Source organism: Pyxicephalus adspersus, chromosome 5 (genome assembly GCF_032062135.1).
Source record: "Pyxicephalus adspersus chromosome 5, UCB_Pads_2.0, whole genome shotgun sequence".
NCBI lineage: Eukaryota > Metazoa > Chordata > Amphibia > Anura > Pyxicephalidae > Pyxicephalus > Pyxicephalus adspersus.
In genome coordinates, this window is record NC_092862.1 from 4,329,716 (window position 1) to 4,352,269 (window position 22,554).

The 22,554-nt window shown below is 42.0% G+C and overlaps 1 pseudogene; it reads right to left on the minus strand.

The window, feature by feature from the left end:
• Nucleotides 1-7,317: 7,317 nt before the first annotated feature.
• LOC140331882 (NACHT, LRR and PYD domains-containing protein 3-like) overlaps nt 7,318-22,554 on the minus strand; it is a 42,283-nt pseudogene continuing 27,046 nt past the window's right edge.

The following is a 22,554-nucleotide window of genomic DNA, read 5'->3' on the forward strand; positions in this document are numbered from 1 at the left end:
TGCTTTTCACGCTGTGTGGTTTTTCCATGTTCCGGACCTTTCTTTCAGCTCTTGAAGTTTCTGTGTAAATTCACACAATAATGTAAACAGGTGAAAATGATAAAAGACAGAACATTAACGAAAAAGCAAAGAGAAAGGGCAAAGTTTAGTAGAAGTAAACATTTCTTTATCAAGCAATAACAACCATTAGGTGCCTGCAGTTTGTTAACTAATGCTCTCAGGCTTCACCATTGGTTGGTTGTTGTCAGGGACAATGTAACAATGGGAAAAGGACAACCAGCAGCCAATGAGGACACTACCCACTGTATACCATGTCAACATCCTTCCCTCAAAGCCAAATTTTAGGAGTATATGGGTTTGTTTTTAGGTTCCAAGAATATTTGCAGGCATGTTCCTCCATCATTACACTTTACTAGTTTAGAAGTTATATGACATTGCCTGGGGCTAAAAACATTTAGTCTGTAATCTGGAATTAAATTCTTTTGTGTACTTTAAGTCACAAAATTGGGATAAGACTTCAAATCACATGTAAAAGACACAGGTTATGGATCACCTGTCAGGTAAATGTGCAAGGTAAAGGAACACTCCTGATGGGTTGTCTGGAGGGCTCCAGCCAATATTATTTATTATTAAAGAGGATTTATTTAGCGCCAACATATTACACAGCGCTGTACAATAAATAAGGGTTGCAAATGACAGATACAAACAGTGACAAAGGAGGAGGAGAGGACCCTGTCCCGAAGAGCTTACAATCTAGAATGTGGGGGAAGTATCACACAATAGGAGGGGGGTATGGCGTGGTGGGAAGTAGTGACGGGTACAAAAGACAGAAGAAGCCGGGTATGCAAGTTTAAAAAAAAATGGGTTTTGAGTTCTTTTTATCTCTAAAAGAGCAGAAAGTAGGAAAAAGCCGAAAAGGACGAGGAACACCATTCCAGAGAGTTGGGGCAGCTCTAGAAAAGTCTTGGAGCCGTGTGTGTGATGGGGTTTGAAATAGAATGAAAGATTGTTTAATACAGAGGTAGGCAAACTTTTGTGGCCACTAGGCCATTTCAGGGGTAGGCAGGAGCAGACAGGGCTGGACGCTCTCGAGCACCGCCCTAAAGGCTCCGCCTCCCCTGAGGAGGAACGCCCCTGAAGGGAAACCCCTCCCCTCCCTATGCATTTTGGAGGAGATAGATTTCCCTTCAAGGGGTGTTCCCCGACGGCGGAAGTGTTAAGGCCAGCCGCAGTAAATAGGTGAGCCACAGCAGGAGGAGGCTCAGGAGCCACATGTGGCTCCAGTAGTTTGTTCTGGCCTAACTCCCCCTAGCTGATCCGGCTCCAGAGCCACGGGTTGCCGGCCGGAATTAGGCGGGATCGGCCAGGGGGCATTAGGCTACACCGTTTTTGGCCTAAAGGCCAGAGTTTGACGACCTCTGGTTTAATAGAAACAGACCAATCCAAGGAAGGTAATGAGTATATTAAAATAAGCACTCATCTCTACCCATAGCTCACCCATATTTCAGGCTGTTTTTTGGGGATCACATAAAGATGAAATTTATACTCCATGTAGTTTATGTCTTCTGGACAAACCACACTGCTGTATAACAGAACCTTCCCCTTGAATGGAATGGGTTGTTTCCATAATTTTCAAATGAGAGGAACAAGTCCGGAAAAGGAAGGATTTGTCAGCACAAGATGAGATGCTCCAATTGTTGCTGGGCTCATTATTTTCATTTTATCATCTTTAAAATTGCCGCATCTAATCAGCGAGTCCATCCTACCTGTATAACAGAACATATTCGGGAATTGGTAACATACTGATTGTAAGGTAAATATTTTACTGATTATTGTTATTTACCTAAACAGGCAAACTATAGAAGTTCATGTAAACATTGTCTACAGATAAAAGTTGATGTACCTGGATAAAACCCAAGGAAAATTTCCTTTTTTAATCATTCATTTAACAAAAAAGCAAAAGATTCAATCTATTTTACAGTGAAAAAAAGTACACTTTTAGCCCCATAAACTATTATTACCCTTTAGCAGAACTTCCCTACAATGATAATGTTACCTTACGTCCCGTCATTGACAATAATTATTTGACCTCTCTTCCATGTGTAATTCCTTTAAAACAAGTTGTGGGTTTCCTTCTATTTACTGCCAATTAATTTACCATATTTACATAGAATTTAGGGCTTTTGACTATGCCAGTCCATTTTTTGGTGGATTTGCTAGTGTGCTTTGGATCATTGTACTGCCTCACATTCTCATCAAGCACACTTTTACAAGGCTGCAAGCTGTCCAGATCCTGAAACAATATTGCAAACCCCAAAACATAACATTTCTACCACCATGTTTCACAGTTGGTATGGCGCATATATATCCTTCTTTTGAATGTTGTTTTTGGTTTCTGCTAAATATATCTACTGTTACTGCATTCAAACAACCCTGTCTCTGATTGATCAGTTCATTTCACATTGCAATTGGCTTGCCTACATGTCCCATGGCAACCTTGCTTTCACGTTTCCTGCAGTTCTATTTAGTGCAATATATTTATGATTGCACGCACTGTAACGACTGTTACAAGAGTTATTTGCAGGTGCCTCAGTATACCTTTGGGGTAATTGAAATCTTTATTTGGCATAAAATGGTCAGCTCTTGGCCTGAATTTAGCTGTCCACCAAAATCTCACAATATAACAATCACTGATTATGTAATATTAAATACAATTTTTTTTTACCTTTTTTTTTCCCTTTCTAGACTCGGACATAAACAACCTTTATTGTGGCATGATGGCATCACACATGTCAGTAGAGAACCCACATATTCGAGAGTGACATAGGACAGGTTTCTACAGCTACTACTAAGGGGGTTCTAATCATCGACACCTAACCTGGAACACCTCATTGTAACCTAATCACTTGGAAGTCACGGTAAATGTAAAAAATATTTTTTCCACATGACAAGTCTGCATCATTGCATTATGAGTATACAAGTCAGTTTCACGTGTCATTAGTTTAGGTATATCACCTTCATCTGTAGGTACTATTTGTCAGTAAGCTTTGGGTCCTACTTGTATAAATGTGTATTCATCAGCATGTCCAGGGGTAATACAATAGCAATCAGCTGGGAAACTTCACCCCAGCCAATTATACCTTACTCTTATATAATCCTGCCAAGGCACAATGCGGAGGGCTACAGATATATAAACCTTCCTCAGTATCACCATAACTTTAGATCTGGGCTTTTCAACTCTAGCACTGAAGGGCCGGGATCTGCACACATTTTTAGTATTTCTTCTAATATAATAAAAGTAAATTTCCTATTTACAAAAATGAGAAAATACCATTTCTATAAAAACCTGACCTGTATGAGGCCCTCAGGGACTGGCGTTGGACACCTCGGCTTTGGATTACATACAAGATCACACATATCTTTGACCTACCTTGTATACACAAGTAATGTGGTAGGTGCACTTCTGACACTACACCAGGTTCTACTGGTATGTTAAACATAGGACCCACAATGTCATATCCATTCTCATGAATTGCTTTTACATAGTCTCTGTTCAATTCCAGATCATATACGATGGTCACTTGAGATGTCACTTGGAATTTTATTCCTGTCTTTGAGCAGCAGAAAAGTAGATCGGGTTTCAGATCCAAGCTTAGTAATAAAAAATAAACACTTTTAGTAACTTGTACAACCTGCTGTTGTAAAAATGTTATTTCCAGTAACATTTGTTTAAACAATTTTAATTATGTATTAAGAATTAACTAGAAAAGATTACTTCCTGTATATACTCGTGTATTAACCAAGATTAGTTACACTGGAGTGACATTTACTGGAATGTCCTGGAATTGTATTTGCTTGAGAGAGCAGAAAGCAGCATTTGTAACGTTTTACATAAGGACACAGCACCATCTATCGGTGGCCAATATTATTGCACAAAAAATAATTTAAGTGCAAGTGACACACTATACCAACTTAAAAATTATCCTAAAATGCTTTACCCTATCAAATGAATGTTTTAAAAACCCACACTACCTGTCTGTTCCTACACAATGGAATGTCCTGTAGCGCCCTGCGTCTGTCTGCCCCACAGAGCTATCAGTGCTCACTCTCTTTCATTGCTTATCTGAGCGTGCAGCCACACATCAACACAGCCCAGGGAAGAGGAGCTCCTTATGGGGGCAGAGATGATTTTAGAATCAGCAGTGATGGTGGCTCCTTAGCATTTGGAACTCTCCCTACGCAAATTCCTAGCCTGTACCTTCTAGCTGTTCACTGACACCACTTTGTCTGCCACCTGTCCTGACCTGCTGACTGGTTACAGACTCCTTTATGTCTGCTCCCTGCTCAGACCATCCACCTGCATGATACCACCTGCATACTGTCACCCTACCTGTAAGTTTCCACGGCATCCCACACCTGTTCGCCCCACTGAGCTGAAAACGCTTGTCGGGTAACTGATAACACCTTTACTGCCATCTGCCTGGTTACCTACGACATCTAGCATGCCACCTGCCCTGACCTCCTGCTTAGGTACTGATGACGCCTAGCCTTCCACCTGCCCTGAGCCCGTGCACCTGACTCTCTGCCTGTCTCCTTGCTGAGGCCTACTTTCCCTGATCCGGCCTTTGGTGGGGTGACCCTAGGAACCATCACCTGGCGGCACTTAGCAGCAAAAGTCCAGTAGTCACCAGAATTACCAGCCTGTCAACCCTGACGGGGCACACTGGTGAAGACCAAGTACCACTTAGACTCTGCGCCCTGGGAGATACTGCATTACCTGCCAAATGGGGGATACTAACAATGTCATTTTATGACCACCAGCTGTCTGCACACAGAAGCCTACTTTCATTGGTCTGTCCTAGTGGGGTGACCCCGGGGGAAGCAACCTGTTGACACCTAGCACCAAAGAGTCTGTAGTCACTAGGATTACCAGCCCATCACCTCTAGCGGGGTGCTCTGGTTAATCAGATGTTGCTTAGATTCCTTGTTACCTACTGGAAGGGAGACTGTAACACATTTTGAGCCATAGGTTTATACTTGAGTCAATGTAGTTTTAGTGTTTTTTTTAGGTAAAAGTAAGAACCTTGGATTATATCTAGATCAGTTTATTATATAAATATATATGGTGTATGTATATTTATGCTGAAATATATATATATATATATATAATTGATTAGACATATTACAGAACAATAAAACATACTATTTTGTCACCGTAAAATAGCAATGGTTATAGATTGACCAAAGTTATAGATAAATGCAGTCACAATATGATCAGATGATTTAGTGAACTGAATATGGCCACTTTAAATAATATGGTATATATAAATCAACAATTTTTGTAATTTATTTGGAATAAATTAAAGCAACAAAACTATACCTGTATGTTCCCCCATTTACAACCGGCGTAACTAAATTATCAGGCTCCTCTTCGGACTAGTAGAAAGGGGAAAAAAACATTACAAGCCAGAAAATTTTTAAGAATACTAAAATTCAAAAGTATTGCCTTCTTTATTTTATCAATACAGATAATGTATAGGTAGACCAAAAAGCAACAATAAACGTCCCAGGGCTTGAAACCTCCAAGCAATCAGCCCCTTGTCTAAGGTTTTGGTAAGAATGCATTTTGTCCCCAATATAGGATCTGGAGTAGAATGACATGAGAAAGAAAAGCCTCTACCAGTATGTCTGGCGCCTAAAAATGGGCAGTGGCAGGATGGATCTAATCTGGGGGAATAAGTTTAATTTCAATATAAAGCGGTGGCATTAATGTGAGGAATTTTATTTGAAGTGATTTAGGATGCAAAAACAGGTGATGGCACAGAAGAGTAAGTGAACACAAGCAAGCAACGTGAACAAAGATCCAAAAACTGCGATTAACAAAAGAAAAGATAAATGACGGATTCCAATCTTTCCCTATGCACTCCTCATTCTTTCTCTACAACAGCACCCAATGCATTGTTACTATGGGGGCTCCATGTCAGTCTCATAACATTGCCCCTGTTTTGTGGGGTCTTCAGGGAGGGAGAGTATTGGAATCTAGAAGCTCCCTTTAAGAAGGGCTGATTTAGGACATATTGAAAATTTGATTCCACTAATCAACTTCTTCACTGTGAGCTTCAGACACCAAGTGAGAAGCTTCTCACCTCTTAATGTTTTTCTGTTCTATCTCTACCCTTTTACCTTGTAACTTTCTCATCTAAATAAACTTTTATATATATATATATATATATATATATATATATATATATATATATATATATTTATATATATAAACTTTTGCCATGAGCTGAGTAATCTGTTTTCCTTATCAGTGTATGACTGTCCCCTTCACTTCCTATCACATATAAAAGTTAATTTCTCCTAAAATCCTTATTTCACTTTCTGTTTTTGTGGCAACGATTAACAGTACAAGAGACCAGTTAAACAATCTGAACTTGGCTTGTAATACAAAAAATAAAATAATCAATCATTATATATTTATGCACACACATACACACAGTATATAATATTGCAAGGTGAGGATGTTCTTTAAATCATGATACAACTTCCTACACAATGGCTATCTACAATATTACATACCATACATGGAAGAAATTTTTTCTTTTTAAATTCAAAAGGTTAAGACTATGTAATAATTGCTAATTCATTGTTAGGCTTTTATAATGGCAAGGCAGGGAAAATCTTAGATGGGGTGTATGTAGTGCCCAGGCTTAGGTGTATTATCTATTAATGGTTCCATGGATATTTGTATTAGTCTGTCAAGCAGTTGGCTTTTATGGGTCCTGGTGCCGGCATTTGCCAGGATCTGTGGCCAACTGGTCATTACCTGGATCTACAGAGCACAGGTGTTCTATTTGGAGGATTAGGAGGAGACTGCTGGGAGGCTTCCCAAAGCTTGAAGGCAAAGGAGCACCAAAGACAAATGGTTCAGAGTAAGCTGTATAATTTTGCTTATGCAAAAAGGCTTTTGTTGTATTTCACTATTTGTTAGAATTGAGCTAAAAAGTAGTTAGTGGCCCATCCAGGATAATATTTGTTTTGTTGTTTTATTTTCCTTTGTTAATGGTGTCCTTGTGCTACAATAAAGTACCAAGGAAATCAGTTGTATTGCCCCTGTGCACCGTAAAAATGCTAGGTAAAATTTCATTGGAGTGGTTGCTATTTGTTTGCTGGATTTGGTGCAGAGACACAGGGTTTTCAGCATCTATTGTGCTGCACTGGACTTCTGTTGTGTCCCTGCCTCTCATCGGCTATCTCATCTAGTGACCGGAACATTTGTCTCTGCCCGCAATTCAATGTTCAATTAGTTAAAACTTACATGTGAGGGCTTATTTGAGTTAAAAACTCTGCAGCTTCACCTGGAAACATATTTGCCTCGATCCTAGAAAAAATAATACAAAATTAAATAAACACGAATGACTAAAAAAACTTTTTAAAGTTTTGCTTTAGGACACTTATAATAAATGTAGTGGCTTTGTTTGTAGGTTCTTTCTTCAGGGAAAATACTGAATTTGTGTAATCATACTCCCCATCTTAAAAAGGACTTGAGTGGTGTAGAAATAGGGGTGACAGTAATCCTTAGTAACAATCCTGGCCTAGAAGCTTCTTTTTCTGCTTTTCATTCCTGCACCTCACCATACCCTGTCTGATTAGCCACTGTATAGAAAGTCTAATAAAGCTTTATTGCTTTAAGTATATGGCAAACTGGGCAAGCCATCTCTTAGATATTGTGTAAGATAAATCTATTAGGTGAGAAGGACCGCTAATACCACCCTCTCCATCTCACCTCTTGATCCATGTCAGAGGACATAGAACAGGGGTGTCAAACTCTGGCCTGGGGGCCAAATCTGGCCCCAAACGTCCTTTTTTTTGGTCCCCAACGGAATCCTAAATATGAACTGCAGCTGACCCGCCCCTGCATTGAAATAGCGCTGCTACTACAATTACCGGCATCACTCATGTCTATAGACCAGCGGGCTCTCCCCCGATGTGTGGCCCCACATTGGACTGTTTTATAGACACATATGATGCTGGGAATTTTAGTAGCAGTGCTAATTCAATGAAGAGGGAGTTTCAGCGGCGGGCCACTCATAAGATTTAGCTCCGCATTGGCCAGGTCTGGAATGTCCAGCACTCCCCTTCAGCTGTACGTTTCCTTGCTACTCCAAGGCATGGACTTGAATGGTTGGATTTGCGTAGAAGAATATTGTTATTATTATTGTTAGCCTGTGCAAAAACTCCACTGCAGTTATTACACCACCATGGCCCGGTACATGTACAGCCCACACCACTCTGCCACCCCCAGCAGCTCCGTCTCCCACCAGCTGAGAACAGCAGTGTAAAAAAGCTGGCGTGCTGTCAAGCGGGAATGGCAGAGACATGCAAGTCCCACGTACACCGCTCTGCACCCAGCAGCTGCCGTGCAAGCAGGGTAAGGAGAGCCGTCTTCACCCCAGCCACCACACCAGCTTCAAAGCAGTACAATAAGGGCCGCTGCGCCTCTGCCTCCTATCACCCGTGGCTCCCAACCCACCAACCACAGACCAGCACCGGTCTACGGCCCACGGTTGGGAGACCAGTGAACTAGATGACTCTCCTATTGTCTATATCTGGCATTGCCCTTCATGTCCCTCCCTGCCATGGACTAATTAGGAAGCTGTAATGGAGATGTGGACTAGGGATGAGCAAGCAAATTTTTTAAATTCGATCTCGCAGCGAATTGGGCCGTTCTCGCTTACCAAACATGTAGGCGAGAACGGCCTTTGTAAATTCGGCCGGTGAGACCGAATTTTTGGGACCTACAAGACCAATCACAAACCCATAGGAACATCGTGGAAATTTTCACGAGAATGCCGGAGATACTCTGTGATATATACACATTTGGTGGAGGTGTGAGCCAAGCTGCCGAGTCGACAAGGACTGATGAGCTTTGCTCCTGGGGAGTCCCAGGTTATAGCCCTCAAACACACTCATGCAGACAGCAGCTGACAAGTATACATTTAAAGGCTTTAAAAGAAAATGGGGAAAGGCTAAGTGCTGGCTAGACAGATCTAATAATTAGAAAACCTAAAATAAAGTTTCCCTTTGACTTTTGTGAAAATAAAGACCTGATTTCTAATGATTGTGGTGTGATTATTCCAAAGACGATCATCAATATTATGCAAGAACCCAAATACCAACCTGATGGTTTTCAGACTTTGTGACATGACAATAAGCTCCTGCAGGAATCCAGCACTGGCATCACTCAGATTGTTGTGGCTCAGATCCAAGACTCCCAGTGTTTTGCTATCACTCAGTATCACCAGGAATGCAGCAAATTCATCTTTCAGGTGTATGGATTTGAGCCTGCATTACACAAATGTAAACGGTTAGTACTTACATTCTATAACATCTAAAACGAAGACAACTGCTGCAACAATCTGACTAATATTATTGTTGTTAAACAGGATTAATATACGCCAACATATTACGCAGCGCTGTACAATAAATAGGGGTTGCAAATGACAAACAGATACAGACCATGACACAGAAGGAGGAGAGGACCCTGCCCCGAAGAACTTACAATCTAGAGATTTTTAACCATTGCAGTGTTTGGGGACCACTGCTGTAGAGAGATTCAGCCATCCCTCAGCAAATAATTTATAACTAGAGCCCTTAGTAATAGAGATAAAGTCCTGCTAACTTCCTTGCACATGATTGGGTATTTATTGCAACATTTCACCGATACTAAGTGAAATATTTCTTGCAGAGTGGAGTTTGGTAAGTGAACAACCTATAAGTTTAATATTTATTTATAAAAATTCCCTAAATGCAATTTATTAACACATGCCACACCCTGACGTGAATAATCACTTTAGTATTTCAAGAAATATGTGTATATATGGCACTTTAAAGGCATATACCGGTATATTGAACAATTCTCAATGTTCACATTCATTTTTATTTACATTTTTTGGTTTTGGTATATGTAATTCATTTGATGTTCTAAAAATCTTTAATAAAAATACAATGGCATGTATATAAACATGCATGCTCTCTTTAGTATGCCACTAACAGAGACATCTATCCGTGACGCGTTTCATGGAATGCGTCCATTTCTTCAGAAGGAGAGAACAGAATATAATAGAAACAAACAATACATGACCTATTGTAACATACATCAATACAGAGTTGCATTATAAATTCACATCATCCAATAATTGATTATTATATCCATTCGGGAAAGCCCAGATGTATGGAAGTGGTTGGAAGTAGCGGCTTACCACCATAACATTTCTTTGTTTGCAGATATCATCCTCTTTGCTACCAATCCTATAATAACTCCCCCACCACCACACACACACACCAAATCTATCAAAGTTTCTGGTCTTCTTTTCAGAAGTATCGGGACTTTTATATACACAATAAGTCACATACATTGAATATATCTCTGAGCACCTCATAACACAAATACAATTGGCCTTCCCATATCATTGGGAGCTGACATGTCTGCCTTACCCGAGGCTTAACCTCAAGTCAAACTATGACTCCATGTTTGAAGCCCATTGTGCCATTCTTTTATGCCAACAAAAAGTATGGAGAAGGTGTGGAACAGTTCATGATACAAAGCATAGCACATGATCTGTAAAACATGGCGGAGGCAGTGTGATGGCTTGGGCGTGCATGGCTGCCATGGCACTGGGACACTAGTGTTTATCCATGATGTGACACAGAAGCAGCTGAATGAATTCTGAGGTGTTTTATTTTCAGCTTTTGAATTTGTCCAATTACTTTTGAGCCCCTGAAATGAAGTGATTGTGTAAAAAAAGGCTTTAGTTCCTCACATTTTAATGCAATCATTTTGTTCAACCCACTGAATTAAAGCTTATATATATATATATATATATACATACACATACATATAGAAACATTATCTTTAGAGCTCATAATTCTGACGCATTTCGCCTTATTAGGCTTTCTCAGGGAGAAGAGACAAGTAACTAATGTTAATGCAAAATGTAAGTTATAGCCTATTTCAGATTACATTTCTTTGCATCTTTGTATTGACATTAGTTACCTGTCTCGTGCTCCCCTGAGGATGCCTAATAAGGTGAAACACGTCAGGACTAAGAGACTTAAAGATAGTGTTTAAAGTGTTTCAAGCAAACAACCCCTCTATGGGAAGAATGGACTTCACTTATAATACAGGAACCTTATGTATAGTTTAAATATTTCAGAAAACCTTACACAAGTATTGGGGTTGGTAATATACTTATCAAAACATTGCGTAATTAATGTCTTGATCCAACTTTGTGTGTATTCACTTTAACTGCCTTGGCGTTATTCCCGAGTGTGGCTTGGGGTGAATTTTACATACCAAAAGCAGTAACCCCGAGCCACACTAGGGGTAGAAAAAAAAAAATCTTACCTGCTCCCCTCGATCCAGTGGTGTCCTCAGCGATCCCCGGCTGGCTTCTGCATCACATCCTCAGGTGTGATCGATGTGATGCGCGAAGCGTCGGTGAACCGGGGAGGCGTCGCCGGGTGGGAAATTTAAAAGCAGATTACATTGTAATCTGCTTTTAAAACTTTGATCACAGTAAAAAAGTTATAAAAAATAAATCCAAATAATAAATCCAAAAGTTTATTCTATTATTGTACCCTTGTTTAGACAAATTAAAAAAAATGTATAAAGTTTATTTAATTTATAAAATTATTTATACGTATTTATTATATTATAATTCATGATTTGTGTTTCAAACTTCATCATACCCGGCAGTTATTCCTAAGAATTACAGGCCTAAAATATTAATGGTAATACATATTGCCACCCAAAAAAAACTCTGTCTATCCTTTTCTTTGCACATTTAAGATCCAATAGTATGTTATTTGTCTGGGATTGGCTATTTATAAAGTCAGAAAGAGATCTGATATGAATACATTATGGAATTATTATATTTCTATATTTTGGATCATGTTCTAGAATAATATATCTCAGTCAGTCCTTTTATACTCACTGTAATTCCTCTATCCGGCTTGTTGTCACAGCTTCCATCAGATCCCTGAAATGAGGACCCCACAGATTGTTATCAGATAGGTTCAGTGTCCTCAGTGTCTGGTTATTTCTTATTCCAGATGCCAGGTGAGAGCAGGAAATGTCTGTTAGGTTATTATCCATCAAACTGTAGAAGAAGAGAAGAATGTTACCAGAGGAATATGATTTTTTTCCCGCAGGAATAAATGAAACTCATTTCTCATTTACTGGAATAATTTCTCTCCAATCACTTTATAAAAATCCAGTAAATATAATTGTATAAAGGAAGCTTTAAGAGGGGTGCTGAGAAGCTCCTGGCTTTGCTCAGAAAGAAGAGAACCAAAGTTATGAAATAACACATTTATTCAACATATTCCCCCATGAGACTGATGCACTTGGTACAGCGTAGTTGCAGCTTTACTAGACCGTTTAAATAAAAGTCCTTTGACTGGATCGCAAACCAGTTCTCAGCAGCATCTGACGTCAGAAATGTCCTGAAAACGTTGCCCCTTCAGGTGTTTTTTTAAATTCGGGAACAGATAATAGTCCGAAGGGGCCAGGTCAGGTGAGTAGGGGGATGGTGGACCAATTGAAAACCCAGGGTGTTCAATTTGGAAGCCACAACGTCTTAATTACCTCCTTAAGCTGGTCCAGGAGGTTAGCATACTACTGTCTGGTGATACTAGAGTCCTGAGGTAGGTAATCCACCAACAGAATATCGTCTTTGTCCCAGAAAATGGACACCATGACTTTTTTGGCCGATTCCTGTGTTCAGGAACTTCTTCGGCCTTGGGGACCCTCTGTGGCGCCATTCATTTGACTGTTGCTTGGTTTCAGGATTATAGATGTGGAGCCAGGTTTCATCCTCAGTCACTAACCTAGCCAAAAAGTCCTGTGCAGCTTCAAAATGGGCCAAAATGGCTTTGGACACTTAAACTTGTTCCTTCTTCTAAACACTGTTCAAACATTTCGGCACCCACTTCACTGAAAGCTTGCGCATGTCTAGGATAGTGGTGATAACAAACCCAACACGCTCCTGTGAGATGTCAAGTATCTGGGCTATCTTTTTTGCAGATATTCACCGTTCCTCAATAATCAGCTCATGGAAAGCATCGCAGGTTGCCAGGTCAGTTGAGGTTGGGGGGCCCAGTCTTGAAAGGAGATATCCAGGTTGTGACAGTGCTGTAGGAAGGACACTTCTCCCCCAGTGGTTGTGACATCTCAGTGTGAATGTCTTTTGCTGACTTTCCCTGGAGAAACAAAACTTCATGACGGCCCGTAACTCCAACAACGTGAAACTTGCTTGTGCCTCTGCCATCACAGCTTCTCACTAAAAGAAAAAACAGTTTATCGAAAAGACCAGATAATTGCACAGTTACATACTAAGAGATTAGGCTGTCATATGCCCCCACACTCATTTTTCTATCTCATCTGTAAGGGGGCAAAGCCAGGAACCTCTCAGCACCTCCTCGTATAATGTAGCTGGCACCACAATATTACCATCCATGCGTAGATGATTTTTTATCAGATATTCTGTTTATCTCTGATGATAAGGTCTTTGTATACATAGGAAGCAATGAGGAGATCCTCCAACACTGAATAGCAGATGGGCAGTAACGGGGAGATCCTCGGACAGAAAACAGTGGATGAAAAATAATAGGGTGATTCTCCGACACTGAATAGCCATGGTCCTTTCACTTATCAGGAAGTTTGTTTTTGGTGCTGATCGCAGTAAGCTAAGATTCCTCAATGTATGACCATTGCTAAAATGTAGAGGGCATCTGGCATCATGAACCTCATTTTTCCCTGGAAAAGGGATCAAAGGGGCTGGATTGAGCCATGAGTAAATGTGTTGGTGCAGGTTTGGGGCTTTTTTATTTCTGATCCAGGCCCAGAGTGTCCTAGAAGGAATAGATGGGCACCTGGCTCCCTTTTCCAGGCCGGAAATTGGTGATTGCTCCAGAGCACCTGGCCAAAAATAATAAAAAGGAGCAGGTCTTTCAGATGGGTGATATTTGCAGGGTAAAGGCAGGTGGCACAGGTGGAGAGGCTGGATGTGGCATATATGCTGGAAGAACTCAGGAGGTCTCCCAAACCCTGGATTTTTTCTTATTTGTGTTGATGTTTTCTAAATAAAAGTGGGCAGAGCATCCTGAAATTGCACTGGAGCCCGAATTACCTCTCTGTAGTGAGTATATTTGAAGCTAAAACCCCCATAATGGAATATCAGAATAAAACATCAAACTGTAGAACCTTTGTGTGTTCCCCACTTGGAACAAGACCAATCTGATCTTGAAGGAAAGCCCAGAGTGGAGCGAGGGAAGCATGGGCTAAAGAAATGGCAGGTTTTGGCCTGACCCTGTGTCACTCCGAGTGAGTAGGAGAGATTAGGGCAAGGAAATTGAGATCTGAGGTTGGACATCACCCACATAATGGTGAGAGAGGGGCCCACTAAAGCCTCAATCGCTACCCACTGAGAGTGGCCAAAAGGCAACATGTTTTTAGATATTTAGGCCATTTGCTTTGCATGCTGATAAAATTGAAAGCGTGGGAAACCTAGACCCAAACCTGACCTTAAAGTAAACCTGGTGTTACACTTACCTCTTTCTCACTAAAGCGCAGCTGTCTTTCTCCCGCCCATGGGGGCAGTTCTGACTCTGGACGTGCCTACGTTCCCAAACCTTATTAGCTTCGTGCAACCCGCTGGCCAATCAGGAAATAGCCTCTTAAACATCCCTGGGTATTTAGATAGCTGAGACACTGCACTCAGTGTTCATGCAACGTGTCTCCTCTAGGGCCGAGCCCCTAGTTCTGTTGAACTAGTACCTGTACACCTGTTTTTTTAATTCAGTGTTTCCTCTGTCCAGCACTTGTGTAACCCATTGTTTCCAGACCATTTCTTTGTGTTGTTCCAGGGTACCTGTGCCTCCTGTTGCTTCCAGGTGTCTTCTGTGTTCCCTGTGTCTGTAGTGGCCCCTGTGTGTCTGTTTTCAGCCCTCCAGAAGCGGGATGTAAGTGTGGGAAGGCAAACCCTGTAGCCGAACAATTTCGTTGAGGAAGATCTTTGCCAACGTTAAGGCAGATGAAAGACCAGGTAAAGGTAGGAAATGGGCCATTTTAGAAATACAGTCAACTACAACCCAAATTGTGGAAATCCCACTGGAGTATGGAAGGGCGGTAACAAGGTCCATGGAGATGCGTGACCAGGGTTTTTTCCGAAATAGGAAGCTGAGGTAGAGAACCTGAGGGGCGCTTTCGTGGCCCCTTGTGGATACTTTGGGTGCATGTAGCCCCAAAGTCCACCACATCTTGCTTTAGATTAGGCCACCAGTAATTACGGCTAATCAGTACAAATGTCTTCCCTTGTCCGGGATGCCTGGCAAATTTGGAGCCAAGCCCCCATTGAAGGATCAAAGGAACAAACCTTTTGAACAAAGGTTTGTCCTGGAGGAAATCGATCGAGCAGGACTGGGGTCATGGGCAAGATTTGAGACGGGTCTATGATGAAGGCTGGTTCCACTTCAGGATCCTCCTTCTCAAAGGAATGAAAAAGGGCATCCTGCCTTTACAGTTTTTGGAACCCGGTCGATAAGTCAGCATATTGTTCAACCTAGAGAAAAAGAGTGCCCAGTGGGCTTGGCAGGGGTTTAAGCGCAGTGCAGTCTGAAAATATTGCAGATTCTTATGGTCAGTGTAATTGTACGGCAGTTAGGACAGGGAACAGCAGGTGGCGCTGTGCCGGCTTCTTTCGCTTTGCTTTACAGACAGGAGAAAACACGATGCTGGCAGAGGAGAGAAGAGAGAGACACGCTGCAGCCAGAAACACACGCAGGATCCGGGTATAGGGTGAGTATAATATTTGAATTATTTTTTTTAACACATTTGTCGTATAGGACGCACTAACTTTCCCCCCCCCAGTTTTGGGGAAGAAAAAGTGCGTCTTATATGGCAAAAAATACGGTATTTTATTTATAAAATTATTTTTAATTATTAATTATATTATAATTTATGATTTGTGTTTCAAACTTTATCATACCCCGGAGTTATTCCTAAGAATTACAGGCCTAAAATATTATTAATAATACATATAGACACCTAAAAAATCCCTCAGTTTGTCTATCCTTTTCTTTGCACATTTAAGATCCAATAGTATGTTATTTGTCTCGGATTGGCTATTTATAGAGTCAGGAAGGAGATCTGATATAAATTCATTATGGAATTATTATATTTCTATATTTTGGATCATGTCCCAGAATAATATATCTCGGTCAGTCCTGTTATACTCACTGTAATTCCTCTATCCGACTTGTTGTCACAGCTTCCATCAGATCCCTGAAATGAGGACCCCACAGATTGTTCCAGGACAGGTTCAGTGTCCTCAGTGTCTGGTTATTTCTTATTCCAGATGCCAGGTGAGAGCAGGAAATGTCTGTTAGGTTATTATCCTTCAAACTGTAGAAGAAGAGAAGAATGTTACCAGAGGAATATGAATTTCTCCCCCAGGAAACAAATAGAACTCATTTCTCATTTATTGGAATAATTTCTCTCCAATCACTTTAAAAAGTCCAGTAAATATAATTTTATAAAGGAAGCTTTAAGAGGGGTGCTGAGAAGCTCCTGGCTTTGCTCAGAAAGAAGAGAACCAAAGTTATGAAATAACACATTTATTCAACATATTCCCCCCTGAGACTGATGCACTTGGTACAGCGTAGTTGCAGCTTTACTAGACCATTTAAATAAAAGTCCTTTGACTGGATCGCAAACCAGCTCCCAGCAGCATCTGACGTCAGAAATGTCCTCAAAACGTTGTCCCTTCAGGTGTTTTTTCTAATTCGGGAACAGATAATAGTCCGAAGGGGCCAGGTCAGGTGAGCAGGGGGTATGGTGCACCAATTGAAAACCCAGGGTGTTCAATTTGGCAGCCACAACGTTGGACGTGTGCGCAGGTTCATTGTCCTGCAAAAAATGGATCCCTTTGGTCAACTTTCCACGGCGTTTCATCTTAATTGCCTCCTTCAGCTGGTCCAGGAGGTTAGCATAATACTGTCCGGTGATACTAGAGCCCTGAGGTAGGTAGTCCACCAACAGAATACAGTCTTTGTCCCAGAAAATGGACACCATGACTTTTTTGGCCGATTCCTGTGTTCGGGAACTTCTTCGGCCGTGGGGACCCTCTGTGGCGCCATTCATTTGACTGTTCCTTGGTTTCAGGATCATAGATGTGGAGCTAGGTTTCATCCTCAGTCACTAACCTAGCCAAAAAGTCCTGTGCAGCTTCAAAATGGGCCAAAATGGCTTTGGATACCTAAACTTGTTCCTTCTTCTGATCACTGTTCAAACATTTCGACACCCACTTCGCTGAAAGCTTGCGCATGTCTAGGATAGTGGTGATAACAAACCCAACACGCTCCCGTGAGCTGTCAAGTATCTGGGCTATCTTTTTTGCAGATATTCGCCGGTCCTCAATATTTAGCTCATGGAAAGCATCGCAAAATGTAAGTTATAGCCTACTTCAAATTACATTTCTTTGCATCTTTGTATTGACATTAGTTACCTGTCTCATGCCCCCCTGAGGATGCCTAATAAGGTGAAACACGTCAGATCTAAGAGGCTTAAAGAAAAATTAAAAAAAAAATTAAAAATGATTTGTGTTTCAAACTTCATCATACTCGGCAGTTATTCCTAAGAATTACAGGCCTAAAATATTATTGGTAATACATATTGCCACTCAAAAAAAACTCTGTCTATCCTTTTCTTTGCACATTTAAGGTCCAATACTATGTTATTTGTCTCGGATTGGCTATTTTTAGAGTCAGAAAGGAGATCTGATATGAATACATTATGGAATTATTATACTTCTATGTTTTGGATCATGTCCCAGAATATTATATCTCGGTCAGTCCTGTTATACTCACTGTAATTCCTCTATCCGGCTTGTTGTCACAGCTTTCATCAGATCCCTGAAATGAGGACCCTTCAGATTGTTATCAGACAGGTTCAGTGTTCTCAGTGTCTGGTTATTTCTTATTCCAGATGCCAGGTGGGAGCAGGAAATGTCTGTTAGGTTATTATCCTTCAAACTGTAGAAGAAGAGAAGAATGTTACCAGAGGAATATGATTTTTTTCCCGCAGGAATAAATGGAAATCATTTCTCATTTATTGTAATATTTCTTTCCAATCACTTTATAAAGGTCCAGTAGGTATAGGAAGCATTATAATGGAGCTTGCACCCCAATATTACCATCCATGTGTAGTGATGATGATCCCCCCCCCATTCAAAGGATGGCTGCAGAACACCTTTGACCTGACTGTATTATTCTATAATCATCTAGTGTATGGAGCATGAATCATATTCAAAGATCTTGCTAGCATCAGCATTGCTAGTGATTGAAGGATGATTTTTTTATCAGATATTCTGTTTATCTCTGGTGACAAGATATTTGTATACATAAGAAGAAATAGGGAGATTCTTCAACACTGAATAGCAGATGGGCAGTAACGGGGAGATCCTGACAGTAAACAGTGGATGAAAAATAATAAATAATGATTCTCCGACACTGAATAGCCATGGTCCTTTCATTTATCAGGAAGTTTGTTTTTGGCGCTGATTGCAGTAAGATAAGATTCATCAATGTATGACCATTACTAATTTTAAACTATTTTAGTAGTTACAAGACTAAATGGTGTCAAGGACTGAAACATGTGATGCCAAATGTAGAGGACATCTAGCATCATGTACCTCATTTTTCCCTGGAAAAGGGATCAAAGGCCCTGGATTGAGCCATGAGTAAATGTTTGGTGGAGGTTTGGGGCTTTTGTATTTGTGATCTAGGCCCAGAGTGTCCTAGAAGGAATTAGGTGGGCCAAGCACCTGCTCCTTTTCTAGGCTAGAAATTGGTGATTGCACTAGAGCACCCGGCCAATAACAATAGGGAGCAGGTCTTTCAGATGGGGGATATTTGCAGGGTAAAGGCAGGTGGCTCAGGTGGGGAGGTTGGATGTAGCCTATAGCTGGAAGAGCTCAGGAGGTCTCCCAGACCCTGGAATTTTTCCTGTTTGTGTGGATGGTTTTCTAAATAAAAGTGGACAGAGCATCCTGAAATTGCACTGGAGCCCAAATTACCTCTCTGCAATATTGACGTTTGACCAATCTGATCTTGGAGGAAAGCCCAGAGTGGAGCGAGGGAGGCATGGGCCAAAGAAATGGCAGGTTTTGCCTTGAACCTGTGTCACACCGAATGAGTAGGAGAGATTAGGGCGAGGAAATTGAGATCTGAGGTTGGACGTCAACCACATAATAGTGAGAGAGGGGCCCACTAAAGCCTCAATCGCTACCCACTGAGGGTGGCCAAAAGGCAACATATTTTTAGATATTTAAGCCACTTGCTTTGCATGTTGATGAAATTGAAAGTGTGGGAAACCTAGACCCAAATCTGACCTTAAAGTAAACCTGGTGTTACACTTACCATGCGGGCAGTTATGACTCTGGATGTCCCTACGTTCCCAAACTTTATCAGCTTCGTGCAACCCGCTGGCCAATCAGGAAAAAGCCTCTTAAACATCCCTGGGTATTTAGATAGATCAGGCACTGCACTCAGTGTTCATGCAACGTGTCTCCACTAGGGCTGAGCCCCTAGTTCTGTTGAACTAGTTTCTGTACACCAGTTTTTTAATTCAGTGTTTCCTCTGTCCAGCTCCTGTGTAACCCTCTGTTGCCTAGTCAGTTGTTTCCAGCCCATTCCTTTGTGCTGTTCCAGTGTACCTGTGCCTCCTGTTGCTTCCAGTGTCTTCTGTGTTCCCTGTGTCTACAGTGGCCCCTGTGTCACTGGTGTCAGTTTTCTGAGTTGATGGTATTTGACCCCTGGATTGCGAACCCTGGTGGTGGACCCTCCGTGTCACCAGCCCCGTGGGTAAAGATGTGCAAGGGGGGCAGAGTCTAAGCAACAGCCTAGTCTTCTCCAGAGCCTCTAGAGGTGTTGTGCTGCAAGCTGCTGCCAGGTTGCGGCCCCCTGTGCCTGGCAAGGCAGGTGACTGCTGACTAGCAGGAACAAAATGTGTTGCTGGAGCGAGAGAAAGAGAATGGTCAAACAAGCCAAAGGTCGGGGCAGGCAGCAATCAGGAATAGTCTGAGGTTGAACCGTGGTCAGTACATAAGCAAATCAGGAACAGGAGCCACAGACTGGAAAAGCGAGAACCTGGGAGCAGAACTAAATAGAACTCCTTGTCCAGGAAACTTTCTGTTGCCAGCCAGTTCTTTATAAAGAGGATATCATGTGATGATTAGGAGTCATGTGAGCCGCAGACTCCTAACCCATCAGCAGAGGAGTGCTGGTAAAGAGACATTCTTAAATGCTGTTCTCATGTTGGCCAGCAAATGGAGTGCATCTGCGGAACACTCTAATCCTCTAAGGTAAAGGGGCAGCTAATAGAGTCATAAAACCTGGACCAGGAAATGAGCAGAGACTTGAATCTGGAAGCAGAGTTAGTGCTAGCACCAGGGGAGTGCAAGGTGAGTGAGCCTGAAGGAGGCACAGATTCCCTAGACTTCCGGGGATCTGTGAAAGTACCTCCCCTCTTAGGGCCCCTGCGGGCCCAGTCCCCTTCAGGTTTGTCAGGCAACTTGGCATGGAATCTCTTGAGTAAAAGGGGAGCATGGAGGTCCTTTAAAGGGACCCAGGAATGTTCTTCAGGACCATAGCCCTTTCAATATACCAAGTATTGCAAAGAGCCCCGGGCAAGCTTGGAATCCGAGTTCTGTTCAACCTCATACTCTTCTTCCGAGACAGCAGAAACAGGGCCAGGAGGGATGGACTTCCTAGAGAACCTGTTAAAAATGACTGGCTTGAGAAGGGAAACATCGAAGGAGTTATGGATATTAAGAGATGGGGCAGTTTCAACTTTTAGGTGACATGGTTAACAAGACAGGAAATGAGCCAATGAAGCATAGAGAAAACTTGGTAGAGGACATTTGCAACCAAATATATTTACTGCAAAGCCAAAACCTAGGGGAGCCGGAGTTCTCTTCTTGTCAGACCATTTTTTATAACGTGTAAAGGAGTGTTCCAAGGCCTCCTGGGCTTTTTTCTAAACCTGCTGGAAATGATCAGCAGCAGCAGCAGGAATATCTGAAGGGACAGGAAAAGGCCTGGGATGAAGCCCGAAGACAATAAAGAAGGGAGTCAGACCTGTGGATTCGCTGGCACGATTATTGTGGGCAAGTTCAGCCTACGACAGGAGTTCCGACCAGCCATCTTGCTGGGAGTTGGTATAGAAACAAAGATATTGTTCCAGTGACTGGGTAATTCTCTCAGTTTGCCCATTTGACTGAAGAGAGGTCCAACTTGATTTGTAAAAGGTGACAAGCCCTCCAGAAGCGGGACATATGTTTGGGAAGGCAAACCCTGGAGCTGAACAATTTCGTTGAGGAAGTTCTTCGCCAACGTTAAGGCAGGTGAAAGGGAAATGAGCCATTTTAGAAATACAATCAACCACAACCCAAATCGTGGAAAACCCATTGGAGTATGGAAAGTCGGTATCAAGGTCCATGGAGATGTGTGACCAGGGAAGCGGAAGTAGAGGACCTGAGGGGAGCTTTCGTGGCACCTTGTGGCTACTTTGGGTAGATGTAGCCCCACAGTCCACCACATCTTGCTTGAGATTAGGCCACCAGTAATTACGGCTAATCAGTACAAAAGTCTTCCCTTGCCCAGGATGCCTGGCAAATTTGGAGGCATGCCCCCATTGAAGGATCAAAGGACACTGGCCCTTTTGAACAAAGGTTTTTCCTGGAGGAACTCGATCGAGCCAGACTGAGGTCATGGGCAAGATTCTAGACGGGTCTATGATGAAGGCTGGTTCCACTTCAGGATCCTCCTTCTCAAAGGAATGAAAAAGGGGTATCTGCCTTTACATTTTTTGGAAACCAGTCGACAAGTCAGCATATTGTTCAACCTGAAGAAAAAGAGTGCCCAGTGGGCTTGGCAGGGGTTTAAGCGCAGTGCAGTCTGAAAATATTGCAGATTTTTATAGTCAGTGTAAATGGTCACTGGGTGGTGAGCTCCCTCCAACAAATGGTGCCATTCCTCAAAGGCAAACTTGACAGCAAGCAGCTCACGGTCTCCTATAGAATAATTTTTCAGGAGAGAACTTTTTAGAGAAGAAGCTGCAGGTGCAACCCCAACAGAAGAGGGGTCCACTTCCAAAAAGAAAGGCTGAGAAGTTACCTGGTGAACCAAAGCAGGGGCGGAAGCAAAAGCTTCCTTCAGTAGCTGAAAAGCCTGGAGAGTTTCTGGCGACCAGGCTTTACAATTTCTCCCTTTCTTGGTCAAAGATGTGATGGGTGCAATGTAAGATGAATAGTCTTGGATGAACTGCCAATAGTAGTTGGCGAAGCCAAGAAAAGTCTGAAAAGGCTTCAACCTAAGGGGTTGTGGCCAGTCTAGTACAGCCATAACTTTGCAAAGGTCCATTTGCAAACCCTCAGCAAAAACGATGAACACCAGATAAGGGACCTCAGTCTGTTGTGCCGACGTCACTGC